General features: G+C 41.7%; 1 protein-coding gene across 4 annotated transcripts in view; it reads left to right on the forward strand.

The window, feature by feature from the left end:
* The window catches only part of PLS1 (plastin 1), a 163,290-nt gene that overhangs the window by 20,276 nt on the left and 120,663 nt on the right, over positions 1-22,351 (forward strand). The window contains exon 1 of one of the 4 annotated variants that reach the window (XM_036352523.1): positions 19,528-19,680. The exons of the other annotated variants lie outside the window; for them this stretch is intronic. The gene's annotated coding sequence lies outside the window, so the exon portion shown is untranslated. Of the gene's footprint in view, positions 1-19,527; positions 19,681-22,351 lie in introns of those variants that run through there. 4 annotated transcript variants of the gene reach the window in all.

Raw genomic sequence — 22,351 nt, forward strand, 5'->3', positions numbered from 1 at the left:
ATTAGAAAACTGTGGTACATCTACACAATGGAATACTATGCTGCTATAAAAAAGAAAAAATTCTTACCATTTGCAGCAGCATGGATGGAACTAGAGAGCATTATGCTAAGTGAAATAAGCCAGGAAGTGAAAGAAAAATACCACATGATCTCACTCATTTATGGCTAATAAAGAACATTATAACCTGATGAACAAAAAGATAGATACAGAGGCAGAGAAGCATGGAACAGACTGTCAAATTACAGTGGGAAGGCTGGGGAGTGTTGGGTAGGGGAGGTAAGAGATCAACCGAAGGACTTGTATGCATGCATATAAGCATAACCAATGGACACAATACACTGGGCGGGGGCGGGGGGGGGGGAGTGAGGGCATGTGCCGGGAAGTAGGGAAGGCCAGGGAAAGGTCAATGGGGGGGGGGGGGGAAGGAGACATATATATTACTATCTGTAATACTTTAAACAATAATATAAAATTAAAAAATTAAATAAATAAATTAGCTAATAGTAAAAAAAATTAAGCTTTCTAAATTTTTTAAAAATATATATTTTATTGATTTTTTATAGATAGGAAGGGAGAGGGATAGAGAGTTAGAAACATCGATGAGAGAGAAACATCGATCAGCTGCGTCCTGCACACCTGCTACTGGGGATGTGCCTGCAACCAAGGTACATGCCCTTGACTGGAATTGAACCTGGGACCTTTCAGTCTGCAGGCCAACACTCTATCCATTGAGCCAAACCGATTAAGGCCAGCTTTGTAAATTTTTTAATGACGGATTATACTTATGTGTATTGTGCTATGGGACATTAAATCTTGACATATTTTTGCAAGGTAAGTATTACGTTTTCTCATAGCACTAGAATAGAAAATACTAGGAGAACTGAAAACATTGTAATTTTCTAGTAATTCAGAGGAAATGATTACATTCTGAGGTAGTGTACTGAAAGGGGACACAATGATACACATTTTTGCAAATTAATTTATTAAATATCAGTGGGAATAGTCTTTTGAATCTTGTTTCATGTCTTGGGTGTAATGTAGGGAGGCCTTATGTTACAGATGTTGCTTATTTTAATCTAAATTGGATACCATGGCTAATTCAGACCTTCTATGTGCATAGGTTTTTTCCACTATATTATGCCCTTAGACACTATACTAAGGTATTACAAACTCAAGCAGCAGGATTCCTCAGGGAAATTAAAGGTTTCATATCAACCAGGCATTTTCAAAATCTTTTCCTTGAATAGTATTAAATGGTTTTCCAGCAGTGTTCTTGGTGCACATGATGTTACTGTTTTTTAAAACCACTACTTTATTGAGGTCTAGTTCATTCATTTAAAGTTAGTCAGTTTAGAATATTTTCATCATCCTGTATCCATTAGCACTCATTCCTCACTTCTTACTGCACCCCTCCTTCACCCTGTATAGGCAACGACAATCTAATTTCTGTATGTAAATGAGCATATTTGTGAAATTTCATACACTACATATGGATCATAAAATATGTGACCTTTTGTGTCTGGCTTATGTATTTAGCAGAATGTTTTCAAGGTTCATTGATTTTGTAGTGTCAATACTTCACTCTTTATCGCTGAATAAAGTTCCATTGTGTGGATCTACCACATTTTATTTATCCATTCATCAGTTGATGGACATTTGAGTTGTTTCCACATTTTGGCTATTATGAATAATGCTGCTATGAACATTTGTGAACTAGTTTTTATTCTCTTGTGCATATACCTTGAAGTGGAATTGCTAGGTCATATGATAACTCAACATTTAACATCTTGTGGAACTGCCAGACTGTTTTTGAAAGTGCTATACCATTTTACATCTCACCAGCCATGTATGAAGGTTCCAATTTCTCCACATCCTTATCAGCCCTTATTATTATCTGTGTTTTTTATTAAGGCTGTCTTAGTGGGTGGGAAGTGGTATCTCATTGTGGTGACATTTCTTTCTGTATTAAACTTTACATTTTAGAATCATTTTGATTTATAGAGAAATTAAGCAGATAGTACAGAGAGTTCTTGTGTGCCCCCACATGGACACACAGTTTACCCTATTATTGATGATTTATATTAGTATGGTATCCTATATAAAAAAAACCTAATATGCAAATAGACCAAATGGCAGAATGACCAGCGGAACGACCGATCACTATGATGCACACTGACCACCAGGGGGCAGACACTCAACACCGGAGCTGCCCCCTGGTGATCGGTGTGCTCCTACAGGGAGAGCGCTGCTCATCCAGAAGCCGGGCTCACGGCTGGCTAAGGAGCAGCAAGCTGAATGGTAAGGAGCTGCGAGCAGGTGGGCGGTAAGGAGTGAGGGGTCCTGGACTGTGAGAGGGATGTTCGACTTCTGGCTTAGGCCTGATCCCCCCTGGCCCAGACTGTAAGAGGGCACAGGCCAGGCTGTGGGACCCCCCCCCCCCGCACGAATTTCATGCACCAGGCCTCTAGTATCTACACTAATAAAAGAGAAACATGCAAATTGGTGTCACTCCACTACCCTTCCCATTGGCTAATCAGGGCGACATGCAAATTAACTGCCAGCCAAGATGGCGGCCGGCAGCCCGGCAGCTTGAAGCAAACATGCGGCTTGCTTGCTTCAGTGATGGAGGAAACCAACGTTCCCCGCCTGCCTTGCCGGCCTCTGAGCTTGCAGTTTGAAACATTGTTACAAATATAGAAGCTAAACAAAACCCCAGAAACCTGCTTTCAGCCAGCCGGGATCTCAGAGCTGGAGTTGAAACAGTGTTTCAATTATAGAACCCAAACAAACCAGATACCTGCTTTCAGCAGCCGAGGCCTAAGAGCTGGAGTCAAGCCTCAGAGCTAAAGCTGGCCCAGAATAAAAAAAAAAGAAAAAAAGGAGCGGTTGGGAGCTTCAGTCACCCGCCAGCCCGAAAACAGCCCTCAGCCCCTCACCCAGACTGGCCAGGCACCCCAGTGGGGACCCCCACCCTGAAGGGTGTGTGACCTGCTGCAAACAGCCATCAGCCCGTCACCCAGGCTGGCCAGGCACCCCAGTGGGGACCCCTACCCTGATCCAGGACACCAGGGCAAACCAGCTGGCCCCCACCCGTGCACCAGGCCTCTATCCTATATAGTAAAAGGGTAATATGCCTCCCAGCACCGGGATCAACGGAGCCGCGAGGCCTCCCGGCACCGGGATCAGCGTGACAGGGGGCAGCGCCCAAACCCTCTGATCGCCCTGCAGCTCTGTGTGTGACAGGGGGTGGGGCCACAGCCTCCCTATCCGCCCTGCTTTGTTCATGACAGGGGAAGGCACTCCAACCCCCTGATCAGCCCTGCTCTGTGCCTGATAAGGGGGAGCTCCCCAACCCCCTGATCGCCCTGCGGCTCTGTGTGTGACAGGGTGCGGTGCCTCAACCCCCTCTCCCCCGCCCCCCACGGGCCCTGCTCTGTGTGTGACTGGGTAGAGCCATAACCTCCCCATCGGCCCTGCCCTGAGTGTGACAGGGTGCGGCACCCCAACCCCCTGATCCACCCTGCTCTGTGTGTGACAGGGGACGGTGCCCTAACTCCCCTATCGGCCCTACTCTGTGAGTGACAGGGGGGAGCTCCTCAACCCCCTGATCGGCCCTGCTCTGTGCATGACAAGGGGGGAGCTCCCTAACCCCCTGATGGGCCCTGCTCTGTGCATGACAGGGTATGGAGCCCCAACCTCCCTGATTGGCCCTGCTCTGTGCGTGACAGGGGGTTGGGCCCCACACCCTCCCCATCGACCCTGCCTTGAGTGTGACAGGGGGGGGTGCCCCAACCCCCCAATTGGCCCTACCCTGAGCATGACTGAGGGTGGCATCGCAACCTCCCGATCCACCCTGCTCTGTGCATTACAGGGGCGGCGTCCCAACTCCCCAATCAGCTCTGCTCTGAGCCCGACCAGGAGCTGCACCTAGGGATTGGGCCTGCCCTCTGCCACCCGGGAGCGGGCCTAAGCCCGCAGGTCGTTATCTCCCGAGGGGTCCCAGACTGAGAGAGGGCACAGGCCGGGCTGAGGGACCCTCCCTCCCCCCCGAGTGCACAAATTTTTGTGCACCGGGCCTCTAGTTTGTTATAATTAATGAACCAATATTGTTATATTATTCTTTTGATGTTGTTAATCCTCACTGAAGGATATTTTTACCATTGACTTTTAAAGAGAGTGGAAGGGAGGGAGGGGGAGAGAAAGAGAGAGAAACATCAATGTGAGAAGAGACACATGGATTGGTTGCCTCCTGCATATACCCTGACCAGGGCCAGAAAAACCTGTAACCGAGGTACATTCCATTGACTGGGAGTCTAACCCACATTGGTACACAGATCAACACTCTACCACTGAGCCACACTGGCTAGAGCTTATTATATGACTAGGGGCCTGGTGTATGAAGATTCGTGCATGTGGGGTGGGTTCCTCAGCCTGACCTGTACCCTCTCCAATCTGGGAGCCCTCAGGGAAACCTGCTCCAATCTGGGAGTTTCTGTCTGTCTTTGCAGTTGTATGAGCGAATTCTCTGAGACACCCAACCCAGTTTGGTTTGTTGCTCACAGAATAATAAAGGCTTTTTTTTTTTTCTTTGCTTCATTGGTAGAGATTTCCTGGAAGTTTTAGGATATCTTCCCTTTAATTTTTCCTAGACACTCTGATTTTATGTCTCTCACTTTTTCTTTCCCTCCATCCCCCACCACAACAGTAGCTTGCTCCAGGTTCACTTTGCTCTAGTGCAGTGGTTTTCAACCTTCTGGCCCTTTAAATACAGTTCCTCATGTTGTGACCCAACCATAAAATTATTTTCATTGTTACTTCATAACAGTAATATTGCTATTGTTATGAATCGTAATGTAAATATCTGATATGCAGGATGGTCTTAGGTGACCCCTGTGAAAGGGTCGTTCGACTGCCAAAGGGGTCACGACCCACAGGTTGAGAATCACTGCTCTAGTGTCTAGGAGATTCATCTGCCACCAGAACTACAATTCCCAGCATTCCCGGTGCTCCCTGCTCTGGGCTTCCGCTTCAGGTCCTGGGGCTGCCACCAGTACTACTATTCCCAGAATTTCTGGTGCTCCCTGTGCTCTTGGTTTTCCCTTCCTGCTCTGTCTCTGTCCAATGTCCTCCCACTCAGCCAAGTCCTCCAAGCCGCCAGCTCTCTCTCTCTGCTCTTTGTCTGGAGAGTTCCCCAAGTCATTCCACTCTCCACCAGCTCTCCCGCTCTGCTCTGTGCCTGGTGGCTTGGGGAGGCATGGCTCCCTCGGTCACTGGGTGTGACCGAGGGAGCCATGCCTCCCCAAGCCTCTGGCTCTCCCGCTCTCTGCCTGGCGCCTATGTATGCACATTAACCTGGCATCTTTGTTGGGTTAATTTGCATACACACTCCTGATCGGCTGGTAGGCATCACAGAGGTACGGGCAATTTACATGTTCCTCTTTTATTATATAGGACTAGAGGCTTGGTGCACAAAAATTTCTGCGCTCGGAGGTAGGGGGTCCCTCAGCCTGGCCTGTGCCCTTTCACAGGCTGGGACCCCGCGGGGGTGACCACTTGCTGGCTTAGCCCTGCTCCCTGGGGGATTGGACCTAAGATGGCAATCAGACATCCCTCTGGCAGCCCGGCAGCCCTCGGGGGATGTCCACTTGCCAGCGGGGAGCAGACCTAAGCTGCAGTCAGACATCCTCAGGGCTGCTGAGGAGGCTGGAGAGGCTCCCACCACCACTGCTGTACTGGCAGCTGTCAGCCTGGCCTGTGGCTGAGCAGAGCTCCCTCCTGTGAGAGTGCACTGACCACCAGAGGGCAGTTCCTGCACTGAGCATCTGCCCCCTGGTGGTCAGTGTGTGTCATAGTGACCAGTCATTCCCAGTCTTTCTGCTGTTAGGGTCATTTTGCATATTACCCTTTTACTATATTGGATAGAGGCCTGGTGCACGGGAGGGGGCCGGCTGGTTTGCTCTGAAGGGTGTCTAGGATCAGGGTGGGGGTCCTACTGGGGTGCCTGGCCAGCCTGGGTGACGGGCTGATGGCTGTTTGCAGCTGGTCACACCCCCTTCAGTGTGGGGGTCCCACTGGTGTGCCTGGCCAGCCTGGATGATAGGCTAATGGCTGTTTGCAGCTGGTCACACCCCCTTCAGTGTGCGGGTCCCCACTGGGGTGCCTGGCCAGCCTGGGTGAGGGGCTGAGGGCCGTTTTCAGGGTGGCGGGTGACTGAAGCTCCCAGCCTCTTTTTTTTTTTCTTTTTCTTTCTTTTTTCTTCTTCTGGGATTTATTTACCTTCTATGGCTGTCACTGGAGCTGAGAGCCAGCTCCAGCTCTGAGGCTGCAGCTGGCTGAAAGCAGGTATCTGAGTTTGTTTAGCTTCTATAATTGAAACTCTGTTACCATCACTTATGCTGTAAGCTCTGAGCCCGCGGACGGCTGAAAGCACGTTTCTGGGGTTTGTTTAGCTTCTATAATTGCAACATTGTTGCATCCAGAGCTCAGAGCTGGGCTGAGGCAGGCGGGGAACCTTGGCTTACTCCATCACTGGAGCAAGCAAATCTCCTGCTCGCTTCAGCTGCATGGCTGCCGGCTGCCATCTTGGTTGGCAGTTAATTTGCGTATCCTGCTGATTAGCTAATGGGAAGGGTAGTGAAGTTACAGTTAATTACCATGTTTCTCTATTATTAGATAGCATTCTTATCTAAAGTGCATAGTTTACTCATATTTTCTTAGGTTTTCTTTGTTGTTTGTCTTTAGAGAGGAAGGGAAAGGGAGAGAGAGATAGCAACATCATTGATGAGAGAGAATTACCAATTGGCCGCCTCCTGCAAGCCCCCCATTGGGGATTGAGCCTGCAACTCGGGCATGTGCCCTGACCAGGAATTGAACCATGACCTCCTGGTTCATGGGTAGAGATTCAACCACTGAGTCACACCAGCCAGGGCATGTTATATTATTCTTAACTAAAATGCATAGTTTATTCATATTTTCTTAGTTTTTTAACTTAAACTCCTTTTTCTGTTCCAAGATCCCATTTTCGATATCATATTACATTTACTTTCATTTCTCCATAGGTTCCTCTTGGCTGTGACAGTTCTCAGACTTTCCTTGTTTTTTTGTTGTTGATTTTTTTGATGACTGGGAGAGTTTTGAGGTGTAGTGGTCCTTATAGTAGATACAATGTAAGATGCCCCTCTGTTGGAATTCCAATTTTTTAAAAAATGGTTGTGATGGCATTGGTTTTTCATATGAAAAAAATAAAAGCAGTTTACTTGACGTATAAAAATACACAATCACAGAATTGGAAACTAGCAGAAGTATGGTTAAGAAATTCTTAGGAATTTAAACAATCAACTGCTCCTGGAAGATGACCAGAAATGTAACTAAAGGTATATTTTCATAGAGAGGACTTGGTCACATTAAAAAGGATCAGATTAAGTAATATAATTTATTTTTGAGACTGTCATTAAATAGCATCTAATCTAAGGGCAAAGCCAAAGGTATATTTTTCACAGCTTTACATGTAACTGAGAATATTGTTTTGATTGTAATAAGACATAATGTTAATAAAAATTCAGATTAATGTTAAGAAGAACTCCATGACATCAAGGCAGCAAGAGTCTAATATACAGTGAATAATTCCCCCTCCATCAGTTCAACTAACCTTGACAGGTGCCCTGTGAAGGAGGTGGAACTGTGGCTCAGAGTCTGTGGTTTGACTTACTGTACACAGCTGTCAGTAGTTGAGCTGAGAACTGAACCTAGGGATATACAAGTTTATAGCCCACTGTCTGTCAGGCTCCAGAGTTTCCAGTGGTTTTTAATCAGAAATGTATCAAAAGAACCTAAGCTTAAGTTCTTCTCTTACTGGACAATTTTACTGCCAGCCAGAGGAGATAGCATCTTTCTCTGTGTGTTCAAGGCCCCCTGAAATCAGTCAATTCAGTGAACAGCATACTTGTTAACTGCTAACACAGGAAAACTGAGCCTGCTTTGCCCAGGGCACTGCAGTCCACTACCACATGTGTCTCCTGAAAAAGAATCCTGAGGGTCATAAAGCAGGAGTAACTGTGTGGGTGAACAGCATCCACCAAGGCTTGTCAGTGATTGCGTCACTCAATGCACATCACTCAAGGGATGTCTCAGTCAGCTCTTAAGTTTTTTTGATAAGTGAGTGCCATAAAGGATTTTTTTTTTAAGGATTTGGTTTTTAATATTTACCTTTGAATAGAATTAAGTGTGGTAATGATCTGTGAACACACTTGAAATGAAATAATAAAGTTGCACAGATACCTGTCTGAGGAAGGTATGAAAACTTTCCTACTTATTCAGCTAATCCTTGTGAATGGCCCATTGGTTGATCACAGACTGATATAAGGGTTTTTTTTGCTTAGACTTTCTTTAGAAGCCAGGATAGAGTATGCTCTGTTGAAGTAACAAATCAGCACTGAGCTCTCCATTGATTTCTTGTTCACATAAATGTCAGTGGGCTTTTGGCTCTTCTTCATGCATCGGTTGTGTGTACAGCGTCTCAGAGAAACAAGCTGCTGTGATTTCATTGTTTTTACGTGGGGCTTCCAGATTGTCTTAGCAGGGGAAGGAGGATCACATGCTGAAAGAATTTGGCCTTGAGGGACCTAAATCACTTCTCACAGCTCATTGGCCAGAACAAGTCACATGACCCTAGGAAGTGAGGAAGAACATATAGCTATTCAGTGAGCAATAAATGCCTCTGCCTCACCTTCCAAGCAAGATAACTGGCCAGTTTGCAAAAGAAACAAAATCAAAACAGTTCCAGTAAAGATAGAAAAGTATACTGAAATATTTAGTATTTAATTAAATTAATTCAGATTGAGGACTGTGATTTCATCTCCAAGGTAAATATTCTCCAGTTCCATCAACTGGTCTTATTTGAAATTGTGCGTACATTAGAGCCGTCGCCATGCTGTAGCTCTCTTCTGGGAATGGCTGTCACTGTACTCCCTAGGTTGAAGACAACACTCTAGATGTTGTCTACTTAGCATAGATTACAAGAGACTTACTATTTACTGTGATTTAGACACACACACACACACACACACACACACACACGCAATTTAAGATTTTGCAAACCTTTTTAGCTGCCACTTCTAGAAATAAGTTTATGGAGAACTGAGGCCATAATGTATTCTTTTATATAAATGCTTTTTGCAAACTAATAATTTTCTTCAGTTATATTTTTGTGAAGCCTTTTTTTAAATTAAAAATATACTACTAGAAAATGCAGAATTCCTGTTTAGTTTACCTTCATGGTCTGCCCTTTCCTATTCTCTTCAGTGTGGCCTAAAACTCCACCATTGGAATGATAGGATAACAAAGACCATAGTCAGGTTGCGCTGACAGGAGAAGTCCTCTCTTACTCTCTGTTGGAAAAAGGCTCTCTTTTAGTTGAGAACAACTATCTCTAGTAAATGCCACCACCTACCTCAGACTCTTTATGCTGACACCATATTTTTTATCCCATATTTACTGAACACAGTTTTGGGCCAGTCACTGAGCTATGCCCCAGCAGTCTTCGTCCTCATAGAAACAACAGTCTAGACCAGTGGTCGGCAAACTGCGGCTCGCGAGCCACATGCGGCTCTTTGGCCCCTTGAGTGTGGCTCTTCCTAAGCCTTAGGACAGTGATGGCGAACCTATGACACGCGTGTCAGAGGTGACACATAAACTCATTTTTTTGGTTGATTTTTCTTTGTTAAATGGCATTTAAATATATAAAATAAATATAAAAAATATAAGTCTTTGTCTTACTATGGTTGCAAATATCAAAAAATTTCTATATGTGACACGGTACCAGAGTTAAGTTAGGTTTTTCAAAATGCTGACACGCCGAGCTAAAAGGGTTCACCATCACTGCCTTAGGAGTACCCTAATTAAGTTAATAATAATGTACCTACCTACATAGTTTAAGTTTAAAAAATTTCGCTCTCAAAAGAAATTTCAATCGTTGTACTGTTGATATTTGGCTCTGTTGACTAGTGAGTTTGCCGACCACTGATCTAGACCAAAGGTTGGCAAACATTTTCTGTGAAGAGCCAGATAATAAGTGTTCTAGGCTTTGTGGGCCATGTGGCCTGTCTCAGCTACTGAACTCTTCCCTAATGCCACAGAAGTAACCACACAATACGTGAGTGATTGAGCATGGCTTTGCTCCAATAAGCTTTATTTATGGGCATTAAAATGAAAATTTCTTATATTTTTTACATGTCACAAATTATCATTGTTTTGAAATTTTTTCAACTGTTTAAGTATGCAAAAACTATACATACAGGTTGTGTGTGAGTGGGCAGTGGGCCTGATTTGACCTGCAGGTTGAGTTTACCTCCCCCTGGTCTAGAACCAGCTTTCTGTGGTTTCTTCTCACAAATAGTGAAGTGCCTTAATGATTACTTAAATTATTCAAGTTCAGTGTTTAAACATAATTAACTTCATTCAGTTCTTTCTCCCCAAAACAACTCTTCCATCAGTTATTGGTGAATGTCATTTCTGCAAATTATGTATTTTGCATAATATACAAATTTTAACATGCAATATGCAAATTTGTATATTATGCAAAATACATAATATACAAGTGAGCACATACATATATTACTATTGAGGACCACTAATTTTATGAAAATCATACTCATCAATCCTATATAATAAAACCCTAATATGCAAATCAACTGAACAGCAGAACAACCAGTCCGTATGATGCACACTGACCACCAATGGGAAGATGCTCAGTGCAGGAGCTGCCCCCTGGTGGTCAGTGCGCTTCTACAGGGGGAGCGCCATTCAACAAGAAGCCCGGCTCTGCTGCAGCACTAAGAACCCCTTGGGGGATGTCCGCCTGCTGGCTTAGGCTCTCCACAGGGAGCAGGCCTAAGCCGGCAGGTGGACATCTCCCTGTGGGCTCCCAGACTTCAAGAGGGTGCAGGTCGGGCTGAGGGACCCCCCCCCCCCCCCAGTGCACGAATGTCGTGCACCTGGCCTCTAGTATTTAAAATACCTAACCTCTGTTGTGCACTTCCTATATGTCAGGTCCTTTTTTAAGCCCTTGGCTGTTTATTTTAATTAATCCTTCCAAAAACTCTATGAAGTTGGTATTATTATCATCATCTTTATTTTTGGGATATAAAAACCAAAATTCAAAATGACTCATGCAAGGTTAAAAATCAGAGTCTATATTCATTCCCAAGATTTATGGCTCCAGAGCCAGGGCTCCTAATATATATTTACTGTGCCATCATAGGTACTGAAATATATGCATTAAAGTAGTTAAACTGTTTTTTGTAATTGCAGTGTAAGAAAATAGAAGTGGTGAATAAAGATTAAAAGACTATTTTTCTTTAAAAGCAAATATGCAATTGAAAAAGGAAACATTTAAGAAATGAGTGTTCTAATAGTTTTTGCTATTTAATTTTATCTTGTCTATGAGTAATGATAAATCATTCAGACTATCTTGGGATAAATATAGTGTGCTGAGATTTTTCTCTTTTCTGAGCTTCCTGAATTAATACTGAGAATCAGGGCAGGGCTGGATTTACAATAGAATTATGCATCATGTTCAGCCCAAAAATAATAATATAGATGCTTTGTATTTGTATATAGAGTTTACAAAATATTCTGTTACACGTGACACATTATGGGGAAGCACTTTGTAACCTGCAAGTCGTAGTCCAAAGGAATTATTGTTAGTCATTTCAGTGGGCCATTTCACTGTAGATATAGCCTTAGCCTTAGTTTTATTGTCCCTTCAGTTTAATCAGTAGAACAGGTTAGATCTTAAGTGAACACACCTTTGAAAGATTCTTGGTGAACTATTTAAAATTCCCCTAATTTGCTTTTGGACCTGTTCTGTGTTGAACCACAAGGACAAGGACTATAAAATCCATTCTTGTCCTAGGAAGTCTCTGAGAAGAAAGGCAAGTAAATGAGATACATTTTATTTTTTCATTTAAGTGCTGGCTTTGGAAAGAAAGATGTGAGAAAGAAAAAGAGGAATTTTGAAAATCAAATATTTGCCTCAACACTATTAACTAGTCTAATCTTGTGGACAAACAGCAGGAATTCAAGAGGTCCACAAACTTGTACCCCTCTGGAGCCAGTCTCTGTGACACTGAGGTCACTGGATGGTTATTGTACATACCAATAAAAGATGATTTGAGACAAGAAAAGATCATTATATACTTTTATTGCACAGTAATCAGTCCTAATTAGTTAATAATTTTCAAAGTTTTCTTGTTATATAGTTTATTGCTAAATGAAAAGGGCTAGCAGGTGATAGGATCTTTCAAAAAATGATAAATATTTATTTGCTTTATATGTAATTTTAAGAAATTAAGTGTGCCATAAAATTCTATATTTGGTAACTTTGGATTATGGAATTTTTGTCCTATAAAAACACAAGATAATGGCTGTTTCTTCTTTCATGAGTCCTGATCTTTTAAGGAACTATGGATGTTGAAAAGAAGATTGCCTTTACCCTCTCTCACCTCTTTCTCTAGGATCTGGGCCACTTTGGGGTAAACATTTGCCCATTTGTTCATGATCCCTACAATATGGCTAATAATGGAAGCAACAATCAGCTGCAGAGAAAATAAAATACATTTCTTTATTTCCACCTCACAATACTATAATTTGAGTTCAGAGACATCTCAGAAAATAAACAGTGGCAGGAAGCAGAGCTTGTGGTTACCTAATGTTTCTTCATGAATGCTCTGTGGAGGAAAGGCAGTGGGAGAATGAAGATGGCAGGAGATCATAAGGATTGTGGCAAACTTGTTTACACCTTATCTAAAGGGTGTGACAGTCACTGGCCTAGCCCTGTGTGGTCATGTGGAGATGTGGGCTTAGTGTTGCCATACCTTCTGATTTTCAAAGAGAAAATATAAATGTGAATTTTATGTTCATTTCCTAATTTTTATATTTTAGCTTCAACATTTAAAAATACTTAGTGAGCCACAGAGGACATGTGTTCAGAATTTGGTCCCTTTGGCAGGCAGGAGAGGCTCTTGGTTTGGTGACGAAGTTATAAGAGCCCTGCGATGGAAAGAAAGATGGGGGCCCCAGGAGCATGGAGGTTGTAGAATGCAATACCTGGTATGCATTTTCACCCTCTTCTTTTGTTTGGCTGATGAGACTGTGTTTTAATTTTGTTGCTCTTCTTAAGGAAAACCTTTTGCTATCCGGATTTACTTCCTAGAGAAAGAGGGGCTGGGATGTTGAACCCAGTTGTGGGGGCTGCAGGAGATGAGTGGGACTGAATAAGAGGTCGGGCAAGACTGGTTCCACTGCAGGGTTTGATGGGTCATTTGAGACCCATCAAAATCATCATGTACAGGGTGTGGATAGGTGGCCAGAATATGGCACAGAGGCAGAGCTGCCAGACTCAAGGATGGAAAGCAGGCATAGGAGGAGTGGTCAAGAGGTGTCTGAGGCCCTGAAGAACTGGGAGGGCTTTGCTTTGCTGTGAGTGGGAAGGAGCTGTTGAGCCAGCCAGCCTGATCTGGATGGTTGATGATTAACCCAGATAAGTCATCTAGGCTGCATTTCCTCAAGGCCCTGGATCTTCTCTCCACTTACACCACTTGGTTGGTAACTGCATGTTCTTCAGGAGCAGGGACATCATTCAATAAGCACAACTGATGACATCTGGCTTCAGCACTGTGCCTTAGACAAGACAGGGTCACAGTGCTTCCAGAATGAGGTCACACCTTTGGAATTCCTAGTCATATCCCCTATCATTCCCACAGTCATTATGCTGGACGCTCTTGGATTGAAGGGGCTGATAATTCATTCTCTTCTTTTCTTTATTCTCTGAAATGATTAAGAAATAGAGGCCTTTCAGACAGAGTTCAAAATAACGACTTTATTCCTGGTGCAGTTGAACCAGGATTGTAGCTGGGTCCTGTGTGGCAAATGGTCTTCCTCAGACCTTTCCTCCCAGAATTTTAGCTTCTACCCATCCCATCCCAGGCAGACCTGCTGGACAATTGCCTCTGGGTTGCTTTCTATATAGAAGAAAGGGAGGGCTCTTGTGTTCTGAAGACAAGCTACTGCTAAAGAGGGAGGGGCAAGTCATGTGTGGACAATGACCTTGAACATTTTGCCACATTCAGTAAAGTTGTGTTTCTCAAAGTGTGATTCCCCAGACAAGCAGTGTCAGCAACACCTTATATAACTTGTTAGAAATGTAGATTTGTGGTTTCCAATCTAGACCCAGAAGTCTATGTTTTAATAAGCCCCATCTATGATTCTGTTGTAGTTAAAGGTTGAGAATCATTGCAGTACAGGAATGAAGTTCCTATGGACCAGCCGTGGGCAAACTATGGCCCGCGGGCCAGATCCGGCCTGTTTGAAATGAATAAAACTATTGAAATAAAAGACCGTACCCTTTTATGTAATGATGTTTACTTTGAATTTATATTTGTTCACACAAACACTCCATCCATGCTTTTGTTCCAGCCCTCTGGTCCAGTTTAAGAACCCATTGTGGCCCTCGAGTCAAATAGTTTGCCCACCCCTGCTATGGACCCTAGACACTTACCCTCTTACCAGTAAGATGAATCAGTTCCCCTTCTTTGGGGAAGAGTGAGAAAGGAGTATAGAGAAAGAGGCCAGAATGCTGCTTTTGCAATAGGCCCTGAGAGAAATATAAAGTTAGGAGAATGGGCTTCTCCCACAGCTCTCTGTAGTAAACTCCAGTGTAGCGGACTGTAGTCTGAGGATCAGCAGGTGAAAACATGAAGACATTCTTTAGATGCCCCTTTCCTCATTGGTTAATGTTTCCTACCTTTTCTATAAAAGGTAAATGAGACAAAAAGGAATGATGAAGGAATGAACACAAGCAGAGACAGGAAGAACACCAAAGGATATAGAAAAAATAATGAAATAGGTATTGTATTTCTTCCAACATCATCCTTTACAGTTAATCATTTATTTTGTGTTTTATTAATTAAAAATTTAGTCTTGAATTTATTTTTCTAGTTGTGACCCCAAATACTGGCCATTTGACTGTGATAGTGTCATCAGCCCAGACTCAACTGTACTGCTGTTTGCTTCCTGTTCATCCATTCATGCTCAAGTTATTGACTTCTATATACTGTTTAGGAAAAGGATTTTTTATGTCCTTCATCTCTACTTGGCAGAGGAGCTTATTTAACTTGATTTGTAACCTTGAGCAGGTGGTTCAATTTCACTCTCGGCAGTTTTCAAATCAGAAAGGAGGCCTGGTTAGTCACTAAATACTTAGTGATAGTTGTCTCAACAATCTATACAGTTGCCATTTCATAATATAAGGTGAAAAGAGATAAATTTCCCAAATGCCTGTGTTTTGGAAAAATATATTTTTGCTTTAGCCAACTTTTTAGAGGTGTGGTATAAAATTATGCTTCCTTGGGTATCATAACCTCAAAGAGACAGGAATATTATGGTTCCCATTATTTACTTTTCATAGCACAGCATCTTGTAAACACACTCAATTCCATGCAGTCCAGAATGTAAGCTTGTTTCTATTAAATACTTAATGTTTTCAGGAATGAAAAATGCTAAAGAATTTAAACTACTTCTGCTTATAAATATTTTGCTCTGACTTCAACCAGAAATTAAATTATGGTGGTATTAATAACTGTTCAGTTACTATGTTTTAAGAACTTCTAAATCTTTAATAACAACCCCATGGGTAGGTAGGTCTTGTCATTCCTTTATGGAGATGAGCAAAGTGAGGTACAGAGAACTTAAGTGACTTGCCAGAAACACTCTGTTGATAAGTAGCAGAATCAAATCCATGTCCGTTTATATCAGATCTATACCCTTAACCATCTAGTCTGTTCTGTGTGCTAGCTGTTAGGCTAACTCCTGACAAGAATTGCATTTCAGGCCTTGGTCAGAATAGGAGAGGTCTCAGATGGTTGGTGGGAGAAGTGGAAAATGCTTCCAGCAATATTAGTCATTCAGAATTTAGAAATTCTTTTTTTTAAAAAATATATTTTATTGATTTTTTACAGAGAGAAAGGGAGAGGCATAGAGAGTTAGAAACATCGATGAGAGAGAAACATCAACCAGCTGCCTCCTGCACATCCCCCACTGGGGATGTGCCCGCAACCAAGGTACATGCCCTTGACTGGAATCGAACCTGGGACCCTCCAGTCCGCAGGCCAACGCTCTATCCACTGAGCCAAACCGGTTAGGGCCAGAATTTAGAAATTCTTAATTTTGATCCTATTTCGATTCCTCGGCTACACTTCACTTACTTCTGAATGACAATCCTTGGGGATGAGGCCCAGGAATCTGCATTTAAAACAGTCCACACAAGGCAATCTTAGAACTACTAATGAGAACCACTGCACCTAGTTGCTGGGTAGCATTTAGTGTCAATTGCAGTAATCTCTGGGCCCTGGTGTGCTAGGGAGGATTAAGACAGGGAGGCACCCCTGCTCGTCATTATTGGCAGAATCTTGAATATTTTAACTTTTGTAATTTTTTAAAGCTGCTAAGCTGAATATTTGACTTACTTCTCATATGTGAGTACACCCTTTCAGAGAGAAATTTATTTAAGGGGAGCTGTAAACCATTATTGCCTTCTCCTCCCAAACACACTCTTCTTCTCCCGAATGATAGCTGTTCTCTTGTGGGCAATGTAAGGCCAAGGTGATAAGAACATCCTGCTCTGAATAAACCCATTTGAGCCTATATTAGTTTTCTATTGATCCTATAACAAAATGCCACAAATTTTAGTGACATAAATAGCACATTGATTATCTGACAGTTCCGTAGGTCAGATATCCAACACGGGGCTCATGGGGCTAAAAGCAAGGTGCTGGCAGGGCTGCATTCCTCTCTGGAAGCCTAGGGGAGGACCTTTTTCATGGCTCATTTGGGCTGGCAGAATTCAGTTTCTGGAAGGGGTAGGCCTGAGATCCCGCTTCTATCACTGGATGTAAACTGAAGGCCATTCCCACCTGCATTTCTTGGCTCATGGCCCCTTTCCTCCATCTTCACAGCCAGCAAGGGTGGGTCCAGCCCTCTCACATCTTGAATCTCTTTTCCTCCTCCTCCTTTTATTTCATCTCACCCAGTAGGGAAAAGTTCTCTGCTCTTTGACCCATGTGATTAGATTGAGCCTGTCTAGATATCCCAAGATAATCTGCCTGCTCCAAGGCCCTAACCCCTTAATCACATCTGCCACGTCCCTTTTGCATGTAAGGTAACATGTTCTGGGGTTTGGGGCTTGGGTCCCGCTTGGGGAGAATTATTCTGCTGCCACAGATACACTGTCTGCCTTTGTTGACAAACAGGATAGCAGTGTCTCATGTGTATGAGAAAATATGATTTAACAGATATTTTTCTAAATTGAAATCAGCTCAGGGCCCAGGGAAAGAATGTGCCAGGATTTTTGAACATGGGTGTGTCAGGCAGAGCTGCAGCTGCACTACCTCTGTGTCTCAAAGGGGGGTGATTCGTGTTGTGCCTGCTTCTCCGGTAACTTAGATTCAGAAAAAACTCTTACGATGTGAAATAGGCCCACTCCTCCAGCCAGGATGTTTCCCTTCCCTCACCCATTGCCTGCCATGTGCTCTCGCTTACACAACTTTGTTCATATACTTCCAACTGCCTGGTCTGCCTTTTTAAAAAAATATTAAATAAGACCAACGCTTTATGTCCATTTATCTATAACAACACATATTTACAAGTTTTGACACCTACTTATTCTAGGAAATGTTTTCCAAGGTGCTAAAGTATGGCATCTACTCACTTTTACTAGTAGCTGAATTAAAGTGGTGGAAAGAGTCCATCTATATTGTCTGCTGATCTTTCCAAGGTGATTCATGAGTTCTTCTCCATGATGATGTCCTCCCTAAATCTGTGGAGCATGAAAGAAGCCCTGCACCATCTGGGTACTCAGAACCAATGATTGAATTGGTTTCAAGTACTAAACTTAAGTGACTTGCATATGTTATTTATGCACCCAAATGCTGCAAGGTATGTGTATTTATTGTTTTCTCAAAATGCTGTTAATAGAAGAACATTGCCAAGAATGTTTAATTTAAAGTGAGTAAAAATTGGATTTTAAAGATGAGGTTTGCAATACATCTTTTACTGAGTAGACTTTTTATGTTTTTTTTTTGTGTGTGTTTTTGAATCTTTAATTGATGTATAGTATACAAGCAAAAAAAAAATGTATAGATCCTAAGTGTATAACTTGATGAATTTTCACAAAATCAACACCTATATACCAAGAAACCAAATTATTACCAGAACCCCAGAAACCTTCTTGCTTTTTTCCAGTTGCTACCATTGTCAAGGGTAATCACTACCCTGATGTTTTAGAAGTTTGAGAAATGAACTATTTCTAAGGTACAGAAAAAATTCTTTACATATTGTGGAAATACTTCTTACAAGCAAATCTCCCAATAAGTATGTGTGGGTTTATAGAGATTGAAAAAAATGTGGCTCATTCCCAAAAGGTGCAGACACGGAACATTTTCTAAATATTCTTGTTTTATTAAATAGTTTCAGTTACATAAGCAACTCTGAATCTGATTATTGTTTATTGAGCACTCATAATGGCTCAAACTGTACTTTTGTCTTCACAAGGTGTCAGGACTGCACTCTGCACTTAGCCCTGATCAGTCACTCGGCACCACATCATTCTCTACATAGTCATTATTGAGATAAAATCAGTATATTTTTTCTGGAAGTTTGGTTTTGTTTTATAATAGGAACTCAAGAAAGGCATGAAAGGCATGTGACTTACATTAAACTGCATTTTCTAGAATTTCATATAAATGAAATTATACAGTATGTACTTTCCTTTTTAACTGGATTATAACATACAAATCCTTAACTTTTTCTTTCACTTTGTGAAGCATTTTTATAACAGCCATTCTTTACTTTTATGGAGCCGTCATAAATAATGTTTCAGATTTCCTCTTCAGAGAATTAACCAGTCAGTGAAAATAGATATAGATTTTAAGTGAGCTTGTTCTTGCCTCACTTAAAGAGGAGAATGGGACACCCCTTAAGGCACTTCCTGGCTCTAACACTATATAATTCTATATTATGTTTCCAGTTACCATTCAAAGGTAATTTTGTATATTTGCTTGAAATTAGTCTAGTGACTGTAAAAAAAAAAAAAAGGTAGGGTGTATTTTTTTTTAAAAACATTTAACACAAGTTTCTAATACTTTATAGGAATCTCAATGTATGCTTAATTGCTAAATGATTTTTTTACATGGTGAAAACCAAATTGCCATTTCAAAATTAAAATGGCAAAAGAATATAAAAATACAAGACCTCCTAAAGCAGTCTCAGTCTGTAGGAAGGAGACCTACTTGAGTGGATCCTAAGGGGCAGTGTGAATATCCTGATGTATTTAAGCACAGTCGTAATCCAAAAGAAATTGTTGATGGCATCTACATTTTGCCTCTTGATTTCAAACCACACCCATGTTGCAAATTGGCCTTTGTACTTGAGACCAAGTTCTTTTAAGATTAAAATCTGTAGTAGTAGGCAGGACACTTCAGTGTGGGTTGCTTGTTTTCTTTGGTCAGACGCTGAATTTGGCCGAGAATTATTTGAGAATAGACACAGTTTAGAGAGACTGAGTTTTAAATCTTCTGGATCTGTTTTCTTGGACCTCCAAATCTCAGCTGACAAGACCAACAGAAGCAGGTATGCAGAATTTTCCCTTATGTTAATAGCAATAATCTAGCCTCAGATTCTCGAGCTGCTTTTTTTTTTGTTTTAATGATTGTTAAATTGAGATAAATTGTTTGTTTGTTTTCTAGGACATTTTTTGCTTTTGAGATTGTACTTTGCCTAATCAATGCAAATAGTAAACATGGTGAAAGGATCACATAATTCTTAATTTTCTATTAATTTTTTCTGTTTAAAAAAACTATTACCTTAAGCAATACATGTTAGGTAAGTAAGGACTGTTTGGGTTTACTCAGGGGTGGGTAAAAAATTTTAATTTATAATTTTGGTTTGGCTTTAAAGTCCCTTTAGATATACATACCAAGTCCTAGGAAAATGAGGAAGTGGCTGAATATACTCTTTCTGTGCTGTCTAGGATGTATGTGTATTATTGCTTCCAAGCCTGATTCTTTCAGTTGATGAAACAGTTCTCCCAGTCCATAGTTTAATCATGGATAAGTAAAACTATTCTTTTTGCTAAAGGGATTCCACCGATACATAAAACAAAAAATGGTAATAGAGAATATTGCCAGTACAAGGGATATGGTAAGATTCTATGCAAGCATCTGAAGTCTACAGAAAATATTTAAATTAAAGTAAATTCTTTATCTTTACTTTTGCTCTTTACATTTTTAAGTACCAAAATGTACTTGGAGATAGTGCTTTTGCTTCAAAGCTTTCTTCAGTGTTTTATTGAATTTGGGAAGAAGCTGAAGACTTTTATAAAGATAATTTCCTTATAAATAGTGTACAGATAAGCATGCTGCCTTTCACTTTGAGCACTTTCAGTGGTTTCTAAAGTTGATTGAGAACCTTATATCTTTACCCTGGAAGCTACAGCAGTCTTAGTTTAGCTCTTTTCTTAGTAAAACAGAAAATAAGCAGTTCCTAGCCCGTGTAAAGCTGAGAAGGTCTTAAATGATGCATGTCTAGGAAACTTGGTTACTGATACTGCTGGCAATTTGCATAGGTTTTAGTGCCAACCAATTAAATATTCTGAGTTTTCTTAAAAGAGGCCAGCTTTTAAAAAGTTAAATGTGCTCCTCTTTGCAGTGACCTGAGCTCTCAAACCTAATAGAAAGTTAAGACTTATCCGCTCAGTTTTGTGAAGCAGCCAACCATTTAAATTCATTTATATGTGTCAGAATAGTTACACTGTGGCTCTTCTTAGAGAAATGAGCACAGCATGACCAATTAACTCTGGAAAATGAGTGCTATGGACAAATTTCACATAGTTCTTAAAAAAACACTTTATGACTTTATTAGGAACCAGAATTCCCACTCCTGTATTATGTCCAGAATCAAACAAAGGCTGTGCCTTGTGCCAGTCCTTTCATAATGAACCAGCCCAAATGCTCACTTGTGTTCTTGCAGAGGAGGGGGATAGCATTCCTTTATGATCCCCAGTTTAGATCAGCTTACTAGCCAAAGCATGATATTCGATTACCCTTATTGTGTTACTTTGCATAGCTACAAATGTTACTAGTGGCATGGCCTTTTCTAGCCATTAAAAAAAGTCCATGTTCCTGCTGACTGAGAGTGCTGTCACAGCACTCTTACTGAGGACCCAGCACTGCAAGCCTGTGGAGAACTGAGAAGCCCTGTGGTTAGGTGTGCACTGGAATGGCATAAATATTGAACATCTTGCTTTTTCTTGTAAGTGCTGGCTTTAACCTCTAATGCTCAATAAGTCTGGGCTTGAATTGCTTAAAAAATTATAAAAGTTTATCGACCTTTCTGACCACATCCTTCTATTGAAATGGAGGTTTTTAAGGTTCCTTTGCTCTCTTTCCTTCCAAATGTTTCCAACCCAAAGTCTTGCAGGGTAGAAGAGATGCTGTTATTCAACCAGTAAAATGTGCTATTAGTTAGAAGGATTTAATATATCCTTAACTAATATCTTGTGGGGCAATGTGCACACAGTGCACTGTTTATTGTCAATGACTGTGTAAAGTGTAACTCAATAGTCTTGACAATTTTGAATTGTATGTCCAGCTTGTGGTCACATTGCCCCTGTTTTATTTTCTAATGTAGCTGGTGAAGACTCATACCAGGAGTAGAGCTCTGCCATTTTCTGTTGCTTGTACATATTTTCAGTACCCAGTTTCTTTGCAGGCATCTTCTAAAGCTACTTGGCCATTTGGTGAAGAGAGGTTTGATATCAGCTAAATTATATAATCCATTAATCTACCCAATCAGGTATGCATAAACTGCAGGCTGTCAAATACTGGTAATGATCAAAGGAGTGACAGGCCACAGTCCAGCCTCTGCCTCGTGGTATGTTCCTCTCCTCCCCTGGAGTATTGCTTGAACTGTTTGTGACATGAGATCTTTTGTCAAAAGGACCAAGTTGGGATGCTAGTGAAAATGCATATGTTAGGTATTTATAAATCTATATATATCCACACTGGGGATTGAGCCCACAATCGGCCTGTGCCCTGACTGGGAGTCGACCCATGACCTCCTGGTTCGTAGGTCGATGCTCAACCACTGAGCCACATGGCCAGGCAGGATATACTTTTTAAGTCAAGATTTTAGAAATATCTGCTATACCTACATCAGAACTGTAGAAGTCTTCTTATGCTTCAACGGTCACCCAGCTTAAACCACTACCCCTTTGGGAAAATCCTTGTCAGACCCATTTTGA

This window comes from Myotis myotis, unplaced genomic scaffold, assembly GCF_014108235.1.
Source record: "Myotis myotis isolate mMyoMyo1 unplaced genomic scaffold, mMyoMyo1.p scaffold_m19_p_2, whole genome shotgun sequence".
Taxonomy (NCBI): domain Eukaryota; kingdom Metazoa; phylum Chordata; class Mammalia; order Chiroptera; family Vespertilionidae; genus Myotis; species Myotis myotis.